The following is a 25,265-nucleotide window of genomic DNA, read 5'->3' on the forward strand; positions in this document are numbered from 1 at the left end:
CAAAGACAGAATCCACAAATAACAAGGATCAACTGTACAGATTTTAATTTCACTATCCTTCCCACTTTCCAGAGTGAAAAATAAGATTTAAGAGCATTGACTAGCCTAAAGTCACATGGGTGATTCATGTGAGAGGCTAGATTTAAACATCTGTAGCTAGTTGTCCTGCAAAGTGGCTTTAGCAGAATGAGTCTTCAGGGCCTACAGGCTTGGGGACAGTGTTTTCTATGGTGTCTATTGTTCAGAGGTGTTCTCTGACCTCAGCAGATTTAGCTTGTCTTGCCTCTTAGAGTTCTACTGGGACTTCGTTGTGGTTACCTTCCTTTACTGATTTTTAGTTTGCTTTCATGTCATTAATAGATTATTGAAAGGAACTACTCTTTCTTCCTCACTGTAAAAAGTTCCAAAAAGATAAATTGAATTTAAAGATATTCATAAACCTGACACCTAAGAGCCTATTAATCATTTTTCATTATTAATGAATAGAAACTCAGTTAAGATTTACTGTCCTTCAGTATAGTCTATTGACACTATTGGCCTCAGATCTTTAACATTATAAAAGTATACACTTTCTTTGAGCCCATCTCACATTTCCAGGGATAGGAGCCCCAGAAAAGGGAGACAGCTGCTGCACAGAAAGCATTCAGTGTGACTCGCCAAAGCCTGGGACATGGAAGGCCTCAAGGTTCTGCTATATGCTCTGGGCCACTTTCCATTTAGCCATAGATCAATGAGAATTAAGCGATTTCATTACTGATTTATGATGCAAAATAAGTGTTTTCCCTAATATATATTCCAGTGTAAGTGTATATCATAAACAAAATGTTCTTAGATACTTATTTTAGGAAATATAAGTGTTACACCAAGATGACCACAGACAGCAATTCCTGTCTAAGTAATCATTTGACCAGAAGATTCTGGTTTGGACTCAATTTCCAATAAATTTTATGTTATCAACCTCACTTTATTAATGTTCTCTTTCACGTGATTATAATTATGATATTCATATGGTTAAATTCTAGAACTACACATAATGGTAACCAAATAATTCTGACAAGACTACTAAGAACAAGGTTGCTCCAGGAAGTTGAAATAAAACTGAATGTCGACCCCATTAACCCACCCTCAGATCCCTCCCATGTTAAATTTTAAACCCTTCTTTCACTTCTTAAGGAATGGAAATGGAAAGGGAAATAAATATTTGGCAGCTAGTTCAAGAAGTGTTGTGCTTAAATTTTTCACATTGATTTAAGCAAGTTTTTCTTTCTATAACTATATGCCTCACCATAAGTATCCTCAAAAGTCACCCAATAAGACAACAGGTCAACATTTTATTTCATTCTTGTTACAATGAAAACCAAATGGCCCCATTTCTCTAGACTTGACACTTACCAGGTGAAATTCTCCCTGCCTGGTCTGACTGATTCAAGAATTCCAAAGCAATCTTAAATTGTTCTGGTAAGTCAGTACCGGAGTTTTCACAATTTGATTATAATTTTAAAAATGACAAACCTCTTTTTACTCTGGATGCGACTGTAGGTTAACAAAATATTTATGTAATCAGCAATGAGCACAGAGAATACAAGAAGTCATTAATGACAAGTTATTTTATGTGAGGGATTGTAAGAAGGTCAGAGGCAGAGCTTAAGCAAAAGTATTTTCCTGTAACTTTTCTCCAAATGAGCACATTAAAGTCAGAGAAAGAACAATGCTTTCATCATAATTCATAGTTTTCTGATAGCTAAATGACCTTTTAAAAAAATTCTTGGCCTCAAGATGTGATAAAATGGAAGGAATATGAGCACCTATAATGCAGTAATGAATTGTAAATGGCTTAGTAATCCACCTTCAGAGCTCACAGATCTTGTCCAGAAAATCATCTATTCATACATCCAAACCTCCAACAATAGCACCTTCTACTGGTATATGAATTCCATATCAAATTGAAAAATTATTCTGATTTTTTTTAAAAACCTTTCCTAGGATGATCTCGGTACATTTCGTTGTTGTTTACTGTCACTAATTTAAAATTCATTTTAACATTTCAAACAGTACGTTATAGATCAAAATAAACACATTATATTAGGATGGTCCATTAACTGTACATTTTAAGAAAAAATACCTAACGTTGCCATGTTTTTCCACTTTCTCAGCAGTAAGTGTCTGATGGTTTCAGGCTGTGCTCTGAATGGGGAATCCACAGCCTTCCTGCTCATAAGGTGTATTGTCTGTCACTCCACTTCAGAGCCCCACCACAATAGTTGGTCAAATCCACACTGAAGACATAGGACTCGGCAGCGTCCTAGTGCCAGAACTTCAGACTTCACTGCAAAAAATAAAGAACTAGAGGTATAATAATAAGGGGTCTTTAGGCAGGGGACCTGGGTTTTCATTCTGAGATTTTTTAATTCGTCATCCCTACCTCTCTCCAGTTACTGTGATGATTAAATGAAATCACCTTGAGATGTTTTCACACATAGCCCAATTAAATCTAGATCTCAGGAGGCAGGGCCTGGGTAACAACATTATATAAAGTTTCCCAGGTGATCAATCCTTGAGGACCCCTCAGTTAAAGTATCTCACTTGCTGTTGTTAATTCTTAACAGAAGTTTGATCTACAAATACACTACCAAGGCACATAATGTGGTTAGGTTGGAACTTCTCCCTGACTCAGTCTCCCAGACACATAAACGCACTCTGGGAACAAAGGTGAAGTTTGTGATGGGAAACCTGAGAACCCACATGTCAGTGGGTAACACTGGGAGTGGGTCACATGCCCTGCAATATCCCAGTGGTCCAGACAAGGTTCAGGTCCAAGACAGGCAGCCTTGCAGTGACGGATGAGATAGATTAGATGGCACGGAGCCACAAGATTCAACAACGACTCCAGGTAGCAACAACTGAAGGAAGGATGGAAGAAAACTGGGCTCTACCAACAGACTGTGGTTCTTTTTCAATTTGGCATTCGGGAGCAAATCTGATTCCTTCTAAACTAACCACTTTCCATACAGAAACCCGTTTGTGAACCCTAGACAATAGTCCTCTGAAGAATCTTACAGATGGGAAACCCAATTCCCCCTTTGCTGACAGGCTAGAGGAACTCAGCCTACTTCCCCATTTCAAACTGGGGCTGAGTTGCAGATGTGTTGGGGGGTGAGAGAAAAGCCTGTGGGTAGCACTGCCTGGGCAAAGGTGGAGAGATGGGATGGAAGTGGTTATTCATTCCAGCTTATATCTTTGAAGGAAGTGTTAACCTCTTTTCTCCCTCTTCAAGGTGGATGGCTGCTACCACCAGGAGCAAAGGCAGCAGGGCATCATGCGGTAAGAGCCCCCATACTCCAGACTGTGGCCTGTCAAACACTTTCCCTGGGATTCAGGCTTGGGAGTAAAGAAGAAACCTAGAACCAAGCTATGACCTCATGATTCTCCTAGCTTAGAGGGCAAGATAAAGCTAGAACTACTCCAAGCCCCATGAAGTCAGGGCCAAGGAAGTAGGGTTTCTCTTCCTGGAGAACTGGGAAGGCATCCTGAAGGATCAGACACTGAAACTGGGGCTTTGAAGGATGTGTAGGAGTTCATTAACAAGGCCTGACCCCTAGTTGCCCAGTCTTCATTATCTCTGTCCACACACACTCTGTGCCTAGTACAGAGTCAGCCTCAATTAATGGTAGGTAAGCTCATGCCCTCCCCACCCATAGGCTTTATTCCATTTCCTGATCCCCAGGACATATGAGTAGGAAACTCTGAGGAAGAAGTTCACACAAGCCCAAGCTGTGGAGTCCTCTGACGAAGACAGCTATGACTGGGCCTGGCCACCAACTTGTGACCCCTCCCAGCTGGCCAGCTGGCCTGTCCTCTCTTTTCCTCCCTGGAGCTGGGACTTGGTTTCCCATACAGAACCTAGAACCCTGCATCCCTCCACTGTACTTTAATAAATAGATTATTTTGAGAACACTGACTACTAATGGCTTCTTGAAAGGACAAAGGACCAGAGTTGGTTTCTGCAGTTCCTTTCTCAACCCTAGACCCCAGTCTGAGACTATGCACATTCAATAAGCATTTAACATTTACATTTGAAAATAACAAGCAAACCCATGGTGCTCAGTCAACCAAGGAACAGATACCTGAGTGAGGAGAGGAAGTGAAAGGCTCAGAGAGAAAGTATTTCCTGATAATTTAGCATTTTTCAAATTTGTTACATAATATATTATGATGTACTACATAGTCTGAAAATTATTATGTATGTAGTTGTATAATATAAAATATGAAAGTCATTGAAAAACTTGACGCTAGACACTTCTATCCCTGAAGGATACAAATAACATATCTGTAGATCTTCTTCCATTTAGCAAAACATATTGCTGGGCCTTTAGTTATTAAAAAAAGGCCCCGAAGTATCAGCCATTTGATAAATGTGCTAAGACTAAATGGAAGGAGTCTCTCTGCGTGTGCTCCACCTTAGGATGCATTACGATTTATTTATCTGTGCCCTACTAGTGGACATTTTTGCTGTTTCTAATTTGCTACTGCAAAGATATTTTTTTATATATATTTGCTATATAAATATAAAATATCCACTGCAAATATATATATTTGTTGTATATCTATGTATATCTCTTTATGCATATATTCTACTATTTCTGGAGAATAAATCCCAGCAAGTGAGATTCCTGTGTTATGGGACAGTGCTTCTGAACTTTAATAGGCACACAAATCACCAGGGATCTTACTAAAATGCGGATTCTGATTCAGTAAGTCCAGAATGTGGCCTGAGATTCTGCATTTCTGCCAAGTTCTCAGGCACCAGTGTTGCTGATTCATGGACAACACTTTGCGTAGCAAGTTTATAGGATATGTACTTCCTTTTATTTTGGAAGTTACAAACATGAGAAAGAGAGGTAAAGATGAAAAGTGAAAAGTAGAGTGAAAAGCAGTATTTTTTAACTCCATACATTTAAATTGGATGCAGTAAGACAATTTCAATAGTTAGCAAGTGGATGAGAATATGTTGTTTCTTCTTCCCAATAATAATCAGGTGAGTTTTCTCTTATTCTCTACAATAGAAATGAGTTTTCCAGTTTTACTGGAAAATTTCTGGAAAGTCTTGTTTTTCCATTTTCCTGTCTCTACTTTAAACTGATCTCTTTCAGATTTCCTTCCAACCACCTGCCTGATGGACCCACCATGTCTTCAGCCTGGGATTGTAAAGCCCCCACAGCTTCTTCCTCTTTGTAAAATGCAAATAATCTTAGAAAGTCATGGGTGTTGGGGGAGTGAGTAATGGAATTTCCTGTCCCAGACAATGCGTCTACTCACAGGGCATCTGAGCATTAGCTATGCTGTGAAGTAACCCCAGAATGGTCAACTGCATTTCTCTGTAAAACCCTTCAGTGACCTAAACTGCAGAAAGTGAGCCCAAGCCAATTTCAGATGTTAGATTCATCTTAGGTCATCAACTAAATTTCATTCCATGTTATCTTTTTTTTTTTTACGTTTGTTTTTATGAGGTCTCTTTCACTGCAGTTTTTAGAAAGCAGAGAAGTTTCAGATAGTTGGTGAAAGTCTCACTCAATGGGTAGGTGAAAAGCAACATGATTTGGAAAAAGAAAAATCTATAAAAAGAAATAAGAACCTAATTAGAGATTTGAAATCATGTTTGTATTATAGGAAATCCAGGCTCCCCTTAAAGACCAAGACAAGGAAATATTGGGGTTGGCAACTAATTTGAAGACCTAATTAACACGTTGACTGGTGTTAGATGATCTACAGAGTTTAATTCCAACTAGTTTGTCTTTAGGTTCATCATACGGCTTCTGCAAACTTATAAACCTGCCTCTCAAAACAGTATTTGGCTACTTATTTATCAGCCAGTCCCGGTGGGTGACAGCATGGCTCCCCCAGTCTCTAGCAAGTAAAAAGGGAGGTGAAGTTGTCTAAGGACAACTCCAAATAATAAAGTCCTAAGCAAGGTAAAAACCTGAGATTAGCTGTTTTATTTCAAGATTGGTTGGCATTTTATTGGTTGAAACTCAGAGGAGCCCAAGGAGAGTTGATATTTTACAGTTTATAAACTCTAAACTAGAACATAGGGATTTATTGGAACCATAGATCACATTTTTAATCATTTGCAAAGACAACATCCCAGCACTTCAATGGACTGAGAATCAGGTTCATTTCCCTGGTTACAAAGACTCACTTACTGAGGCAAAAAGGGTAGATTATAAATCGAAAAAATGGAAATGCTATGGGGTGCATGTGTGTGCTGTGTGTACATGTGTGTTTTGAGCATTTGAAATGTGCCTTGCAGGTGCTTTAAGCCTAAATATATCGGGGCAGAGTTTACATATTGTTTCTTCTCAGGCTTTCTAAATAGTGCTGTGTAGCATGCTGGTACCAGAATGCAGAGACAGGCGTCACAGCGCTGGACAGGGCGGGACCATTATGATGCATATCACAAGCAGGTTGAGGCTGACTTTAGGTTCAGTAGCCCTGGTTAGACAGTCCTACCTATTCATACACTGTGTGCTATTCTATTTTACTCTTATTTCTACCCTCTCATCACAGGCTATGCTCACTCTGGCAATGTGATCACTGTTGAACAATTATTCTGTGAAAGAATTATACACAGCAACCTTTCTAGATTCACTGAGAGACTCTGAAACTGGAAATTGGGTGTCAACCAAAGATGTTGTATGCTGGAGTAGCTGTAGTAAACTGAAACCATTAGGGCTATTTGCAAACTAAGTGGATGTGTCTTTGTTAAAATTTGATGTTTATTTTTAATATGGTTGCCTGCCCTTCTCTATTCGAACAGCTCATTACACCTTAAATATAAACCACATGCGCACTAGAGCATTTATGTAATTTTCTGGGGCAAAGAATTTGGGCTGTGATCCAACACTAAAATATATTACTTTAATATTTATTTGCATCTGTTTGGTATTGTCATGATCCATACAAGACTGCATCATTTTGTTCTCCTTTAAAAAAATAAAAAGGGAAGAAAACTCTCTGTTCACAGACTACTTGTAGTCAAGTGTATTGGAAAAGCTTCATTTAAGATTCAGTTCCTCTTTGCAGATATCAGTATCATAAGCACTGATGAAGAATAAAGTAATGAATGATGAGTTCTGAACAATACTATGGCTGATTTGGTAAAGCTATGTTTTTGGCTTAAACAATAGGATGTTTGATCAAATCAACCACAGAGAAGGAAATGGTATTGCAAAAGATGAGTTTCTAATTGAGATAGACAATGAACTGTGCATCAGAAACAGCTGCAGGGAAACAGATCCCATTGCATTTTTACATGCTAACATGCTGAATTTCCACATTAGAATGGTCACAATTTTGAGTCCTAGCACATCCAGGTGCCTTTACATCTGTGTAGTATATTTAGAAAGGAATAAAAATCAGATGGAAAATATATTATACTCATAGTACTCCTTATTTTAGGTTTTCCCTTAATAATTTCATTACCATTGTAAGCTATGCAGATGAGGACAGCTTTTTTGGCCATGACATTAGGTATAATTTAGATTTCATGGTTTCCTCCCTTTCCATGCAGGACACACGTCCTGGTTCTGTGGTAAATATCTACATTTAGCTTTAGGCAATATGTTAAAAAGAGCCAGACAACAAGCATTATTTCTCTGTGGAAGGTACTTGTGTTAGGCCAGGTAAAGCTGGGTAACAAACTGACCCCAAATCTCAGTGACTCGACACTGTAAGGAGTTATATGCTGCTGCTATGAATATCTGTGTTCCCCCAGAACCCACAGGTTGAAGGTCGTGTGATGGGGGGGTCTTTGAAAGGTAATCAGGTCTTGAAGGTAGAGCTCTCATGAGTAGGACTAGTGCCCAGTTAAGAGACATAGAAGAGATGATCTTTAATTTGCCAGACTTCAGAACTGTGAGATCAAAACCTGCCCAGTCTGTGCTGTTAGTTATAACCACCCAGATGACCGAGACAGTTGCTCCTGCTATGCATTCAGGATAGGCCAGAAAGGAGGCTTTGTTCCACATTCACTGAGGTCCCTGGGGGTGGTGTGACAACACTCCATTGTCTTATAACATCACCATGTTGACACATGACATTCAGACTGCCACATCAGAGGAAGAGAGCACAGGGAACTCAAGACCCTCCCCCCCACCCCCCAGTGTAGTCCTTAAATCTTCAGTGACAAGGATTACCTTCACTGTCAGGACACTGGTGAGAACTGGTCGCATGACCCCCACACCAACTACCAGAGGCTAGGAAATAGAAGGGATCAGTTGACTATTTCATGAGCATTATTGTCACAGCCACACCACTGTTTTCATCCATGATCAGAGGGCTAAGAAGTCCATATAGACTGTCTCCTTCAACAGGAATATATTGTGTTGGGAGCCAATGTTATCTCTTTGCACATTACCATATATAGTGTATCTATTTAATCCCATTTTACATTTGCTATAAAACTATTGCCATTTAGGAGAAACCCTCCTGTTTCCTCATGTTAATTTACAGATCATTCACAGAAATTATTTTCTAATGAATCCTTCTCTTGGATTTTGTGGTTTATTTCTTTTTTCAACTTCCTTTCACAAATGTATATCCAGTGAGCCTCATGGTACAGAGAGAGACAAATCATAAAATTACTGAAAGCACTGACAATTCCTGTGAATGGCCTCCAAAGACACAAAATGCACCATCATCATAATATGAAATAATATATGCAATATATTAATATAATATATGCAATGACATCAACTCTCATTTTGGAAATAACAAATTGGTCTCATTCTCCTTATATAGAGCTGAAAGCAAGTTTTAAACCAGCATTGATCAGTGAGCTTGGTGGGAATGGATGAACAAATCCCAAAGGCAAATTTACTACACATTGTTCCCAGGAAAGACCTGAGCTCCAGAGAAAACTCCAGAAATTCTAGGCTGCAATGTGATGAAGAAAAAAACATGTGACTGTCTAAAAAATGCCTGTGGAAAGGATGTGGGAAATAGACCAGTGTAACTGGAGTTATTAGCTTCAGCTCAAAAATATTCTTTAATAGAAAAAAATGAAACAAGAGATTAATGTGGGAGCTTATATTAAAACAGAAAGAAAAAAGGGAGTGAAGGAGATGTCAGCCTGTAGGATAGAGATCCACACATCACAACCTAAATACGAATGTCCACACTCAGTTATACAGTGAAGATGAGTTTAGAATAAGGATATTGTTTGCATGTTACTCTTTTAAGCAAATGACTAGATGTTTTAAGAGGATTTCCTTGCCTTCAAAAATGTTTTAGTGCCACAGAGCAAGTGTAAACCGTGTTTGAATTTCCATAACCTCTGCATTTTATGGCAAGGACCCAGATCCTATTAACAGTTTGTTTCAACACCTGTTATCAAATCATAACATGTTAGTTAAACTGGCAAATGATTCTCTTTCACAATGAAAGTGTAAATGAACTCTTATTTAGAATCATTTTGCTAATAATTTTTCCATACATGGACATTAATAGCTGCTTAGTCTTCTACATGACCTAAACACATATGTCATATCTTTATGTAGTATATGAAAGTAAGTTGTGAACATTTCTCTCTCTGCCACTAGAACATAAGTGTTTCAAGGACATGGTTGACCTTATTCTTCTCTGAATTAGCTCAGCACATTTTGGTACACTTTCAATAAAGACTGTCCTCAATAAATGTTTATCAAGTGCACTTTACACATAGGCCCAAAGTGAATGAGAAATTTTCTTGATTGATGAGTTTTGGCTCGGAATCTCTTGGTGACAGAGACTTTCCATCCATCTCTGGAAAGAAAAAGAATGCCTCAGGCCAAAAATCATTAAGCAAATTTCTGAATTTTGTTGGGAACGGTTCCTTAGAGATTTCTCAGTAAAATGGGGATAGAACGCCTACCTACCCAGATTAACATAATCATTAAATGCTATTTTAAAATCTTACAGCTCAGTGCCTGATTCTCTAGGGGTTCTCCATAAAAGAAGACAACGTCAAATAAGACTATAGTTTCCTTACCAAAAGATATCAAAGTCACAAAGCCTGAGGGAAAATGGCCCCAAAAGAGTCCCCACTGAGAAATGATCACCAATGAACAAAAATGTTGTTAAAGTTAAGGAAACAAAATTTCAACAATTCTAAGCAATTTAAATAAAATTAAGAAAAGACAAGCTTACCATGCCACATGCTAAGAAATTTAGATGGAAGCAGGGAGACCAGTAAGGAGGCTTTCCAAAGACCGAGAGCAGAGATGATGGTCACATGACCGCAGTGATCACTGTTGGGCAGAAAGACAGACATGAGTGGGATGGGAAGAGAATAGAGCCAACCAAGAATGACTCATAGAGTTAATCAGATGAGGCCACAAGGGCCAAGAGTGACCTAGAGAGTTAATCAGATGAAGTCATGAGGGCCTGGAATGACTCAGGGAATGTCCAGGGACTCTGCAGATAAAGAAACATCAGAGCACAGGCACAGCCTATGCCCCCAGTTCACCAACCAGATCAGGCCACAAGGGCCAAGAACTGTCAATCAAGGACTTTTCTGCTCTGCCAAAACATGCCACAAAAGGAGCCTTGAGGTAGGCAGTCGGGGCCTGCAGGACATACGGTTGGGGCCCGCTCTAGTACAGAGTGTAATGAACTTGCTTGCTTTCTTGACTTCGGTTTCATTCTGTCCATCTTCCCTGGGACACCCAACTCCTTCCTAACAGTCACAGTGCACACAATAAGAAGTGGGGAGCCTGGAGATGCACTGGAAGGTAGACCCAAGAGCACTTCCTAATGACTGGAATGCAGGATGTAAGAGCAAGTACTGAGGTGAGGTGCTTGTCTTAAGCAAGTCACCATTCACTCAGATGAGAAGACTGTAAGGGCAGCAGATTTGTAGGGTAAACCAGGAATTCAGTTGGAATCTGTTAAATTTATGAGCTGATATGCCTAGTAGAGCTATTCATCCAAGTAGCCATGTTCACTAGGCAAAGTTGCTAGGATACACTTTATAAAATTATCAGTTTAATCATAGTAACCCTAAAAGAGAACCTAATTTTTCAGGTGAACTAAAAGCTCAGATGAATAAAACAACTTGTCCAAATACCACAGAGCCAGAAAGTGGCAAATATTATATATGCATACATAGTGTGCAAACATATTTTATATGCATTAGAGGTCCATTTCATGTGAGATTTATTTATGGTCCAATGATCTCATGCATGTGTGTCTCATATCTAAATAGATAGCAAGGGCCTCAAGAGCAGAAACAAGGCTTTATTCAATCCATTATCCCCCCAAAAGGCTAATACCTTATCAGTCATAGATATCCAGCAACAACTGATTTAACTGAGTAACTGCATATTGTAGAAAGACAAATTTGGAGGTTAGAGAAAAACATAAACCTTCTCCTCTACCCCTGACCCAGGTAGAATTCTCTCATCACCAACAAACAGACATGTATCTTAGAAGTAGAGAGGGGAAAAAATGTGACTCTCTGTGATGCTAAACTTCTCCCTTCTGGGCTCAGGAGTGGCATCAGTTCCCCACTGTTACTTATAAATAGCTACTTATTAAACTCTCCTCAAATTACCCAATTTGACAGCGCTATGTGTTCCCTGCTGATTCAGGGATCGCTACATGGAGGAGTCTGACCTATAGAAGTTACGTCCTCAGAAGCCCTGTGAGCGGAAATTGGGAAACACATACACTACTTTCATGTTCCTTCCTTCAACCCAAATTCTGCCAGTGTTTTCCATATCCCCAAAGGAGCCCATGGGGAAAGGTAGGGAGAGTAGAGGGCAAAGGGGAGATACCCCTTCTTCCAGTCTTTCTCATATAGAAATAGGAAAACATCCTTTCTGCCCACACCCCAGTCCCACTTCACCTTCCTTCCCACTCTCCAAGCTGAGGAGGTGAGTGCCAGAGGCCAAAACAGTAACTGAGAATCAGAAAACTAGGTCTTGATCTCCTCACTAGTTGTAAACCTCACCATGTAATTCCCTCATCCTTACTAAAAAAGTGGGCTCCAATTTTCCCATCTGCAGTTCTGTGCAATCTGTCCTCTGAGACTCCATTCTAGAGCTGGGCTGCTCCAAACAGCTCTTGAACACTTGAAAGCTGGCTAGCATGACCGAGGAACTGAACTTTCAATCTTTTCAAATTTTAATTAATTTAAATTATATAGTCACCTGAGGCTAGTGGCTACCATACCAGACAGCACAGGTAGAGACTATTTCCACCAATACAGAAAATTTCCTCTGGACAGTGTTGCTCCAGGGTGTACACATTCAGAATGTAGAGAACAGCACTTACCTCGTGGGTGGCTGACTACACTTTTTAAGGAAATGGCAGAGCCAGCTTAAGTTGAACATACGTGTATATACACATGTATAACTGGATCTCTATGAACCTTACTCCAGTCACATTCCAAGAAGTAACCACCATTTTGACTTGGTGTTTATCATTTCCAGTCATGCTTTTAACTTTTATTGTATGTGTATCTATAAACAAAGACAGAATTCTTCAAGTCTTCAAGTGGGCCAAAGCCCATAACGTGCCCCTCAGATGACTGGATTCTTAACTGGAAGAAAGTTTACATCCTTATAAAACATGGATGTTTCCCCAAACCAGATGATTTCTGAGACGTGTTTCCAAGTAGCCTACCGAGCCAGGGATTGTAAAAGTCTGTCTCTGGAGGAAACAGCTAACTTGTATTTATTTAAACTCACATACGAAGATCGTTCTGAGGTAGGGCAGAGGACTGGAAAGGATAGTTCCCAGCAAGGATCACAATGGTCTTCACAAGCAAAGTAAATGCAAGAAACTGAGGAAATCATCCAATAACTTACAGGTTGTCTAGAGGCAAACTGTAAAGTGGCTGAATCCTTTCTTTGGGCAGCCAGACCTTCTCCTTTTCCCACCTGTCTCCTCCTCCTGTGGATTCAGGCTTAGCCCCCTCAAGTGCTTAGGACCCCTCAGTTCTCTTCCCCATCTCTGAAAAGCTCTAATAAACCATTCAGATATTCCACTGGATCGCCCAGAAGCAGATGCTGAGATAAAGGGGTCCGTGCAAGTGTCGTGTTGTGGAAGTACTTCCAGGAGAAACCGCTAAAGGGATAGCGGAAGCAGGCTGGGAATGAGGAAGAAATCCGAGCCCATGCAGGAATTCTGGAGAGGAAGCTCCTCCTCAGAATCATCGGGAGCCTATTTGAAACCGGGAGCCAGCTTTTCAGAGTCATTCGGTGAAGGGCCACCTGGGAGATGGGCAGAATGGAACTGCAAGCAGTTCCAGCTCCCTGAAAACCCGACGGGCAAGGCGGCTCCTGAAGGCTCAGGCTTGGGCCACTGGAGCAGACACATCAAAGCCAGGGAGGCCAGCACAGAAAGGGTAAAAGTGACCCGAGGACGTCAGCGCAAAGCCCAGGTAATGTCCACCATGTAGCACCTGGTGGAGTTGATAGATCGTTTTATTTATTAATGATCAAACACTTGGGCTCATGAGACGACCTTAGAATTTCATAAATCAGCATTTTGAGTTGAAAGACCTTTAAACAGCTGTACTTCCAAAAGGCCCCCCCACCAAATCAGACAATGAAAACAGACTTTAAACAGCTAATAAATACCAACAGCCTGACTGAAAACCACAATGAACTGGGTAGCTCAGGTAAAAAGTTTGTTGTCTGATTCCCTTTCACTATACCTGCATGTGATTTCAGTTCATTGAGAAGGCCAGTATTTGTCCAATCATACCCTGGACTCACCTTGGTATTACACTTGACTGTCACTCTGGAGCCATTTCCCAACAGCAGAGCAGTAAACCAACAGCCCCATTCACCTGGCTCAGTGGACGCTCGCATGACGAGAGAGCAACTCAGGTCAGGCCTCCCTTCAAAATCCTTTGCACGTGAACATAAACTCAGCTTTCCCATGGCAACAGGAGCCCAATAGCCTAGTAACACGAAAACTCAATCTGTATAAAGAATAAACCTTCCTATGAAATCCAGTGTTCTAGGGAAGGGACCTCCAATGATTAAACTATATTGGTAGAATGAGGTCCTCACCCCCTTCCCATCCATGGGCATGTGAAGGCTGGCAGCTTTGGACAATTGTGAAACAGGGTGAGGCCAAGGGGGAGGACCGCAGCAAGCAACCTGCATGCAAACCATTCTGGGAAGCGTTTGTGTAATGACGAGCTGGGTTGCCACCAAATGGGCATTTTTAATGTACGTAAGCAAGCTGGCATGCTGCGACTGGGTGCCAACTTGTAGAAATGGGTGTATGTCCACCTCATGAGAGTATTTTGTCACAGACCAAATAAACACTTCATGGTATGTCAGGGAAAAACTACCTCTAGGGGCTTGCACGAGAGCAACGTCTTGGTCACCATTCTGCCAACAGTCAGCCCCACGTCCTCTCAGCGTGGTTCAAGCATTGTGTCTTGACCTGAACTGTAAGAGGCCAGAGGCAAGTGCTTATAAGGAGCATAAATACTATGGCAGCCGGATGGAGGACAGAGAGGGAACAGAAGGTTGAAGAACAAGTTTATCAACTTCAGCTCTACTTCCCTGTACTCTATTCTACATTCTCTGAAATATTTGTCTTTACTGTTTTTAATTTTCAAGCCTTTCCAAACATTTAAAGTGTACAGAAAATTAAGTAAGAGATCTGGACACCCACCATCACTATTAAGCCAGTGCCTCTGGTCCTTATTTATGGGGTCATCTATTAGAAAATACGACTTAGAATGGAACAGCATTTTGTTTTTTTGAATCTTAAGAGAGCCTTCCTTATCATAACATTATAAAAATACTTTCCTGTGCTTCTTGCTAAATGCCTAACAGTTTTTCTTCTCACATTTTGCTGTTTAATCCATCTGGAATTTATTTCTGTATGTTAAAAAAAGATCTAACTTTATTTTTTTCTATATGGATGGAATCTTTTTTTTTTGAGTAACCTATCCTTCATCCACTGATTTGTGATGCCACCTGCATCATATCCATGTATAAGTCATATCCATGCCACCTGCGTCATATACCTTATCCCATGTATAAGTCTGTTACCAGACCCTCTTTTTCTCTTCCTGATCTCTTCATCTATTTCTGTGTCATTTCCACACGTTTTATATCTCTAGGCTTTCATGTGAGTTTTGTATCAGGTAAGTTAAATTCTTCCCTTCTCTTCTTCTTAAGGTTCTCATGGCTATTTTGGCTCTTTGCTTTTACAAAAATATGTTTTATGATGAGTTTGTAAAGTTCTAATTATGAATTAGGTCTGGGGCTTCATTGTAATCATAGATCAGGTGGGAGAGAATTGCTATCCTTCTAATATCAGTTCTATCTCTAAAGAAACAAGGTAAATTTTTCCCAGTTTTTCAAGTACTCTTTTATGTTTTTCAAATACAAAACTTTAGGTTCATGGTTTTCTCCATTTTTTTTGCTAGATTCATTCAAAGGCACATATTTTGTTGCTGCTATTGTTAATGGCACCTGATTTTTAATTTACATTTTCTACTTATTTGTTGTTCATACATTAAACACCATGACTTTTTGACCATGTATCCTACTCATGTAATTTGTAGAAACTCTTTGATCTCCCATAAAAACAATATTAAAAGTGAAAAACAATAACTATTTCTTCTTTTTCAATATTTACCTATTTCACTTTCCTTATCTTCCCTTTACTGCCTACAACTTATCTGTCAATGCAGATTAGAAATAATGATAGTGAGCATACTTTTCTTGACTTTAATAGGATACTATTAACAATTCAATATTAACAATATTTGCTATAGATATTTGATATTCCCCTAATCAAGCTAAGAAGTGTCACTCCTACTCATCATTTAACTAACAGTTTTTTCTAACAAACACAGGTTGAATTTTAGCAATTTTTAAAAATTGATTTATTGTAATGATCACAAAGATTTTCTCCTTTAAAGTGTGATTATGTTGTATTATAATGATAGATTTTTGTTGAGGCTGAAACCTCTTGTAGGTTTCATTTGATAAAATGAAAAACCATTTGATAAAAAGATCTTCATCATGATTAATTTTTGATATACACTGCTAAATTTAATTCACCAGATTTTATTTATTTTTGCAAATATATTCTCAATAAGATTGGTCTGTATTTTTCTTGTAGTGTTCTTGACTGGTTTTGTAGTAAAGTAAAATTTCTTCTTAAATAAGTTGGGATTTTTCTCTTTTTCTGTTTTCTGAAAGAGATGGTCCAATTATTGATTTTTTTCACATTTTGTTAAAAATCACGTGAAAACTACCTGGGCCAAATGGGTTTGGTCTAGAAGTTTTACTATCAGTATGATATCTTTAATACTTACATATTATTTAAGCTTTCTGTTTTTTCTTTAGACAGCTATGGAAAACTGTATTTCCCTAAAAAACTGTCCATTTGGTCTACATTTTTAAATTTATCATCAAGTCATTCTATATTATCTTATAATTCCTCAAATCTCTGTCCTCATTTTCAATATTATCTATTAATGTAATGTAATATATCTATTCTTTCATATTTGTTTATTGTTATTATTGTTTATTGTTAATATTTCAAAGAAGCAACTTTTGGTTTTATTGTTATGCCTTTTATTACTTTGCTCTAATTTATTATTTTCTATTTTTAACGTTCCCCTTTTCTACTTTCTTTGTGTTTATTCTGGCTTTGTTTTTCACTTAACATTTTTATTTAGAATTAGATCAATAATTTTTAGCCTTTATTCTTCTCTAACATGGGCACTGAATGCTATACATTTACATCTGAGTGCAGCTTTGACTGCATCCCACCAGCTTTTATGTGCAGTGTTTTCACTGCCATTCAATTCTCAACATTTTCACATTTTCTGATTTCTAATTTTATTTTTCACTGAAATTATTTTATTTAGATGTGTGTTGTTTTCCTTTTATTTCCAAATATTTACAAAAGAAGATTGATTTTCTTTCTCCTTAGTTCTCCTTTTATTTCATGTGATCAGAATAAATAGTCTATGAACTATTTTTGGTATTTGTGACCTGATATGTTGTCAGTCTTCATAAAAGTTTCCTGTATGCTTCTGAAGAATGTATGTTCTTAAATGCAAAATACTAACATCCATATGCATTGCCCATTCCATCAAGCCTGTTTTTACATTGTTTGAGAATTTTATATTTTTCCTAAAAAGTATTTGCTAAACATATCAGTCAGTCCTGAAATTTTAAAAAACATGTTAAAATCTTATGTGTTGAGGTACCTGCCAAATTCTTCTTGTAATTCTGCCAACTTTCAGTCTATAAACCAACATCAAACATCTAAATTGGTTCATATACTTAATAATTTATTACTGCTGGCAATTACATTAATATGCCCTTTCTTGTGAACTCAACTATGTTTGTAATATTTTATATATTTTATATAACTTTTCTAAGTGGTTGTACTAAAACGTTTTTCAAGGTTGTTCTTTTTCTTTTTAATTTACCATCCTTCAGAAGCAGAAAGTAACTGGTAGGAAGGGAAAAAAGACATTCTGAATGATGGGTAGTTTTCTGTACATTCCTGTGGATTCTTATTTGTCTAGGTATTATAAAAATTCCAGTATCAGCCTACAGTGAGAAGGATGTATCTGAAAGTAGAGTCTCCCCAATCTATCTATCTATATATATATATATATCATTTTCCCACTCTTGTTATAACAGAGAGCCATCCCTACATAGGACTGGTGGGATTTATATTATATATAATTTATATTGTACAGTAAGAGCAACCAGACTATAGTATTTTGATATAGCAGATGCTAGGGACCTACTTCTGTACCTTCTAATTAGTCATATTTGAGCCTTTCAATGGAAGAACACTATTAGGAGGATTCTGCTGGGTTTTTCTTTCATGTGTGCTAATTATTATACCTACAATCACATAATCAACCTCTTGGGTTGCGAGGAAAAACAAGGGTGTGAGTGGTTAATTGCAAATGCAAGTGGCCCATTGCTTGTGCAATCAGCAGGCCTCCAGCATGTTCAATTTGATGCCCAGTTAGAGCATAAATAAGTGGCAGCGGCTGTTCTTTTAAAACTGACTTCTCATATTCACTTGCAATTTTCTCAAGCTCTTCAACCCTTTACAACTGTCTTTAAAAAAGCACAAACAAAAACTGAAAGAAAAAGATTTACAGTCATTGGCATTTAATGATTTCATTCCTTCCACTTTCCAAGCTGTACCCATTGGGTCCTACAAACCAGAAAATGAAAAATAGATAAAGTTTGTATCCAGTTGTAATATTTTAATGCTATCACGCAACTCAATTACATCTTTCAAGCAAGCAAGAGCTGTTTTCAATGTCATTTGCTAAATTGATCACACCAAATCTAAAATGGAAAACAGTAGTTAGCTGTAAACACTGAGCTACTTGGTATTCTCTCTACTCTAAACCTAGTAAGACTCAAAACCTCACAATGGGAAATAATTTAACAATATTTATTTAGATGATGAGTCTGTTTCTCTGACCCATATGGTGATGTACAGCAATGCTATAAAGTAGATATCTTCCAGATGGGCATTAACACCCCAGCCCTGTTCATTCCAAGAGTGGAACTGACAAATGGAGAGGGCAAGGCTGGTTTATTTTTTAAACTGACCCCAATAGTACTTAGATGAGTGAAACCAGTTTTGATTTCCTCTAAAAGAATCTTTCGAAGATACATCTAGGAAATAACTTTTAAAAAGGCAACATACCATGACAGTGTTTAATTGGGTTCTAAAAATTAGTGGGATTAGCTAGGATTGTAATGAGAACATCTGCACATAAGCCTGGACTCCCAGTATGACTCTGAGAAAAGACTAACCTTCATGAAGCCTTAGTTTCTCCATCTGCAAGACAGAATAGTAATCCACGGTCTTATTCCCTTCAAAGGAAAAAATGCTTTGTAAACTCTGAAGTATTAGCAAGAGTAAGTTGTTATTTTTGTCATTTATGGAGATTGATTAACACTGAAACAAATCATGGGCTGTTACGAGACTATGCCTCAGCTAGATCTGCGATTGCGTGTTTATGATGAACTTTTGGCCTGCGACTTGCCTTAACTTTCTGGTTAACGATTTGAACAGCCACATGTGAAGGGTCCTCTTTTGAATGGTGTGTGGGTGTTTTCCTCATATTTTCTGCAGATGTTTCAATTGAGTGTCAAAGTCAGGCTTCTCGGAGCCAGCCATGTGGGAATAAGCTGTCATTTTACATGACCCAAGAGCTAATCCACTCCCCCCTTTCTTTTCCTACCCAACTTCAATTTCCAGGTAAAATTCAGAGCTTCATTTAGAATGAAGTAGCTTGCCCAAGGGCAAAAAGGTATTACATAGTCCACCAAGCACCCCACTCATCAATCCTGTCTTATTGTGGGGCCAATCTTTTTGAGCTGGAGGGCATCTTTGATTTCATATTGTCTCCAGCAGTTTCTTGAGATCAAATCCATCAAACATATCCCAGATGATTAGGGCTGACAGCTCAAATGTTACATTTAAGAATCATTGTCCAAAATAGCTTCATATTAAGATAAAATTGCAATTTATTTATTCAATTTTGGTCCTTTTATTCTTTACTACCATGCACATAAAGCCTTTAGGCCATAGTATCAGACGCAAAAATCCCTTAATAAACTAAATAAAAGACTAAGGAATCAATGTCTTTTAAGGGATGTTTTTCAACATAAAGAAGTTGACTCCACAGGGATGAGTCATTAGAACTTCAAGCTTAGGTGTCACAGAATAATCATCCTCTGTCTCTGAAATCACCCCAGGGAGCACAGGGGCCTCTGTTTACTCTGCCACTGGGAACCGGGCCCAAGACACACCCACTGGCTCAGCATATTTTTCCTCTCTGGCAAACTGTGCAAGTGCAAATGCACATCCTGTGTTGAGATAGTTTTTGGGAAATCATACAATAAGGTATAAAAACAATATGATGAACTCATTTTCATGTTTTCATCCCTATATTCTACATTTAGCCCATAAACATAGCCTGTAAACACCTTGATGTGATATGTCTGTTTTTGTATGTTTTATTAAGTAATTTACTAAATCAGTGATCCTGTCCCAGCTCCCTGCAAAAATTTATGCTCTGATAAATTCAAAAGAGTTTATGGCTGTTAATCCTGTGGCTTTGTTTGCCCTGTGATATTTCTATAGTGATTCTCCGATTAACAGGAAAATCACCCATTTTATTGTGCTTACTGCCATATGATCAATTTACAGAATCAGTTTCTAACCAAGTATATCACATTTCAGTTATTTCCTCCAAAGCTCACCTATTTCAACATAATATGATGGTGAAAAAAAGATTTTTCTTTTTCTTTTTTTTTTTTTTTACTTTTACATTTTTCTTTCTTCTTTTTTCTTCCTAAGTCACAAAGCAAAAATAGACTGGAAGTAAAGAGATGTTTTACCTCACTGTCTATGTGAGAGGCTGACTGATGTTAATGTTTTATATGTTTCAAGGAAGGTAGAGACTAAATAACAAGTCCCCAACTACCCATGCCTAATTAGAACTAATCTGGGATAAAAGATCAATCATATGGAATATAGAAAATGCAGGACAAAGAGGTGGTTTCCTCTCTCTGGAAGGGTCCAGTTCTGAAGGCATGTGGTACAAGCTGAAATTCAATACAGGCCTGCAGCAGTGAGCAATGGATCCTCTCTGAAGGTATCTGGGAAAGACATACTCTTAAGTCGTTAGGAATGGAAGTATCTAGTTTGGTCAGATGAAAACCTAGTCATTAGCCAGGGAAGTCCATGCAGAGGGCAGCAAAGGACTACCAGAGACAATTCCAGGGCAGATGGGAAACAAATGAGAGAAGATAGGGCTGACTAGTTTTTGACGGGGTTTTTAGAGGAAATAACAAAAACATATCCAGTCACCAGCAGCAATATTCATGTTATCCAGAGGGGATGAGAGAGATGGTTAATCTGGGGAGCTCAGTAAATTGGGATGTGGTATAGTAATGACTCCTTGGGCTTCATGGAAAAGACAACTTCCTTAAAGTTTCCTAAAAATTCTCTGAATTATTTCTCACTTTCTCCCAAATCTCTCCACTTTGCAGCAGCTCTCCCAATTATCTTTCTTTCCAAACTCCTCTAGCTCCCTGTCTATTTTCTCCTCTTCTCTGTCCACTTTCCCTCCTCGTGTCTTCTACTCCCCACAATCAAAAACACCTCGATTCTCCTAGTATACCTCCTCATTCCTTATTTAGAAAATTGAGTTGAATTCAATTAACTGTCTTAACTTACTCCATTAACATTCTCATAAAACAAATGCCTGCATAACTGTGAACTTTTCTCCGCAAAAATGAAACACTAACTAGTTAAGCAAAACCTACTGTCAATTGTACTTTTAGGAATTTCAATTTGTTCTCCCAGTACATCTTTTTAAGAAACTTTCTTTCATTTATTCATTCATTCACTCACTTGATCTCTCAATAATTCATTTAATGGGTACTAATTAAGATTTTATTTGCAGAGGAATACTGCTAGTTATTGAAAAACAAATGACCAAGACACAGTACCATTTTCAAAAGGTCACAGTCCTGTGGGACAGACATCTAAATAAACTCCAGCTGCATACAATATAAATATGTATAGAATCATATGGAGGGATAGAAGAAAAAGCAATGATTTGACTGAACAGACAGGAGACATTTCAAAGCAAAAAGTGTATCTGAGTTGGTTACCTGTGGATGAGAAGAAACTCATCAGCCTGACAAAGGAAGAAGTAAAATTAAGCCAAGTAACAATTATCAAGCTTGTATGTACCAGAAATTATGTTAAGTCCCTTTCCATGAATTGTCTTATTTGATCTTCACAAGACCCCTAACACAGGAGATGTTTTTTTATCTTCATCTAACAGATAATGAAAGCTGAGTAACTCGCCCAAAAGGGATGTCAGACAGGGGGAAACATGTATACAAGTTATGTACGTGAAAAAGTAGAAAGAATTAGGCAAATGATGAGTAGACTAATGTATTTAGAATGTAATAGGGGAGAAACCCTATAGGAAAGAATCAAGAAAATGAGTTTGAAATAAAACCATTAGACCACAGGGGATACTCGAATAATTTTCCCTTTCTTTCCCCATAGCATTTATGGCATAGAGAAGAGTTGGATGCTGCCAACTCCAAGGTCCTTGCCACCTTCTTATTTGCTCAGCTGGTTAATTGCCATTGTAGGATGTGAAGCCTGAAGCATGGAGGTTCTCCCTCTCTGGGGTAAACATGCCTGACTTAAGCTACAATAGCTACTACTTGGGTAACCCAAGGTTTTCCAGATTCAGACAGTAAGGAGGGATTACAGTCACAGGGATGGCTGCCACTGTAAGAAGAGTTCCCCATCCCCTACGTCCTGATTAGGAGGAAGTTCTGTCCAATAGGGATTCCGGTGTGGTTCTTCTGCTAGGGAACTCTTTCACTTGAAGTCACCTGGGACATTTCCTAGAGAAAACAAGCCTTCTAGTATCCCAAACCCCAGCTCAGCTCTTCCTCTCACGCATGGCAAACTCCCCAATGCAGACAGTCAAGTGCTGAGCAGAAGGGACACCTCATCATCCTGGTGTGCCTTGACCATGAGTTACAAAGGGCTTACCATCAATTCTTGCCCCAATTCAGATATTTAGATGATCAAACGCTCCAACAAAAGGAGAAATTAAGGTATGCCAAGCAAATACTGCAGACTCTCAGTTGTCTATAACAATGAATAAAAAGGACATCAATAGAAACACAATTTTCAGATAATTAAACTGAGCCTTCCAAAGGATCTCCTTCAAATCCATGAAGAAACTAATATGAATGCCTACTGTGATTGAGGTACTGTGAGGCAGAGATGGTTGAGGCTAAAACAAGGCAAAGAAGACACAAGTAAACAACTGCCCTGGCAGGAGGAAGGTACAAATGTGACAAGTGAATTGCAATCCATGCTGAGAATTCAAAGGAGAGAGCACCTCTCATTGCTGAACCCCTTTTTCCCAAAACTTGGTAATAAATAGAAAACAGTGCTATTGAATATTGCTTCTGCTCTCTCTCCACAAATAGAAGGTGTAAAGGTGAAGTAAAGTAAATAAATAATCCACAAATTGGTTGGCGTGGAACTGACTACATTCTCACTTCCCGATGTATATGGACAAATTGAAGCATTGTCAAATTCACATCACAAAAGCTTTGCATCTATGAATAATTTGTATTTTATTGGTTCTTGTCTCACCACCTAAATTCCAGCTCAAGCAAAGAATTCTGACAATAAACATTTCTGGGAATCCCTATGGATTCCCAAATATATATATTTTTTTAATCCCTGTCAATCATCTTATGCTGGCCACTGTCTTCCTCTTCTGCTCTGCTTCCTCCCCTTGAGTCCTTGCTCAAAATCATACAGCTAATAATTGGTAAAGCCAAGCCAAGACTCAAATTCTATTTTGTTCAACTCTGAATTTAATACTCTTAACCAGACTGTATTCTCATTATCTTCTCCCAAGAAAGAATGGATCTTGGTCAAATTGGGGGTAGTTCTAACAGTGATGATCTAGAAGATACTGACCATACCCTTATGAATTTTTAGGCCTTAATCTGAATATTCTGTTCAACTAGAAAAAGGAAGCAAAAAAGCCAGTTTGGAACCAACACATCATTACATTCACTCATGCATGTATTTCATTCATTTACTTATTCACTGAATGAGTTTTATTCATTCTTTCCAATGTTTCATTCATGCAACGTGTATTTATTGTACAGCTATGAAACAGACACGGCTTGAAACTGATCACATACTGGGGAAAGGGAGAGCCTCGCCCTCTAAGTTCTTGGGACCTAGATGGACAGAAATTGCTGTCTTTCAGAAAGCTTCCTTTCTCTGAGGCATCCTGCAGCCCACCGGACTCGTGCTGCCTCTCAGCTCCAAAATCATCAGAGATTTGACAAAGACAGCACAATTCTTCTCCTTATCTTTCAGGAGCTCTACTGTGATCCTAATCTAACTAGCTATCTCTAAGGCTATTAGTGAAATAATCATGCCACTTTAAATATGATGCAGTAGAAAGCCCAGTGGACAGGGAAAAAAAAGAAAGGTAGATTTGAATCTCATCTCTGCCACTCTTAACTCCAGAAACTTAAAGAAGAAGTTTATTAATTTGAGCCCTAGTTACCTCACACATTAAACTGGGAGAAGGAGTACATTTGGATTCAACATATTTAGGGATTATTCCTTGAACACCTAATATGTATCTGAATTCTACTAGGCATTTCCCGATATTACAATATATATTTTATTTAAACCTTACTTTAATAATGAGCAACTGAAGGCAAAAATGTTGGCTTGAATAACTCTACAGAGCTACTAATTGCATAGATTTGGTTTGAACACAGGTCTCCTGATTCCCCTTTAAGACCTAACCAGAGGACTACAAAGGACAATTCCAGATCAAAAATTCTATTCCTGCTACCTTTGCAGTTTTATCTCTATTTCTCATCTACTCAGAGCCAACTCTTTAGTCAAAGAGAAACTTCTCACTTTAGCCAAACAGAACTTCTCACTGTTTCCCAGATATGCTTCCCTTTGCTTATGGGGCCCACTTTTCCTCTTTTTCTCTTTTTAAATTTCTGTGTCTTTGAGCAAGTTCACCTTCTCTTTTATCCCTTACTGCTGGTAGGTATCTATTCTCATCTTTCTATTCATGATTTCTAAGATATGTATGCACAACTTAGGTAGCATATGTGCAGATTAACCATTGCATATCAAAATTCCCTAGGTGTTTCATACCAAGCAATGTGTGCAAAGCCCCATTACAGGCAAACAGAACAGGAGTCCAAGGGTCTGTATTAGGGGTAAATGGTAATAGGGGGATTTCTAAGATAAACCTGACAAGAATAAAAACATTTCCAGGGATAAAAGCATCAGAGGATTTACACCTGTCCCCACCTCTAGTATCACAAACCAGAACGAGGATATAAAAATTTTGTGCAATACCTTGCTCTTGAATGAAGAATAGGATTTTGAATAGCCAATTGAGCATTACTCCAGGCCTGGCATTTACTATTCGAAGCAAAAAACTCATCAATGCTTCACAGCATTCATGGAATTCAGTTGCCTTGTCCTTTAAAGGCACTAATGTCATTCTGCACATCAATTCCTAAAAGGCTAGTAGAGAGTCTCTTCTCTATAATTGGACTTTTGTCTCAGCTGTGTCCCCACCAGCCAGACCATGCAAGCACACAGAGTATGAATTCTCTGGTCCCCACATGGAGCAGTTGAAA

At 38.5% G+C, this 25,265-nt stretch overlaps 1 protein-coding gene and 1 long non-coding RNA gene across 25 annotated transcripts in view; one reads left to right on the forward strand and one right to left on the reverse strand.

The window, feature by feature from the left end:
* Positions 1 to 14,083, reverse strand: part of LOC118972023 (uncharacterized) — a 501,400-nt gene extending 487,317 nt beyond the window's left edge. For 17 of the 24 annotated variants that reach the window (XR_012123507.1, XR_012123509.1, XR_012123497.1 and 14 more), the window contains exons 1-2: positions 13,758 to 14,083; positions 10,183 to 10,283 (exon numbers count right to left, since the gene is read on the reverse strand). The gene's annotated coding sequence lies outside the window, so the exon portion shown is untranslated. The remainder of the gene's footprint in view (positions 1 to 10,182; positions 10,284 to 13,757) is intronic. The other 7 variants (XR_012123513.1, XR_012123511.1, XR_012123512.1 and 4 more) reach the window with 1 other exon arrangement.
* Positions 14,084 to 15,089: 1,006 nt separating this feature from the next.
* LOC140844739 (uncharacterized) overlaps positions 15,090 to 25,265 on the forward strand; it is a 36,833-nt gene continuing 26,657 nt past the window's right edge. Inside the window, exon 1 of the long non-coding RNA XR_012123226.1 lies at positions 15,090 to 15,151. This is a non-coding gene — a long non-coding RNA (uncharacterized lncRNA). The remainder of the gene's footprint in view (positions 15,152 to 25,265) is intronic.

Source organism: Manis javanica, chromosome 12, assembly GCF_040802235.1.
Source record: "Manis javanica isolate MJ-LG chromosome 12, MJ_LKY, whole genome shotgun sequence".
Lineage (NCBI taxonomy): Eukaryota > Metazoa > Chordata > Mammalia > Pholidota > Manidae > Manis > Manis javanica.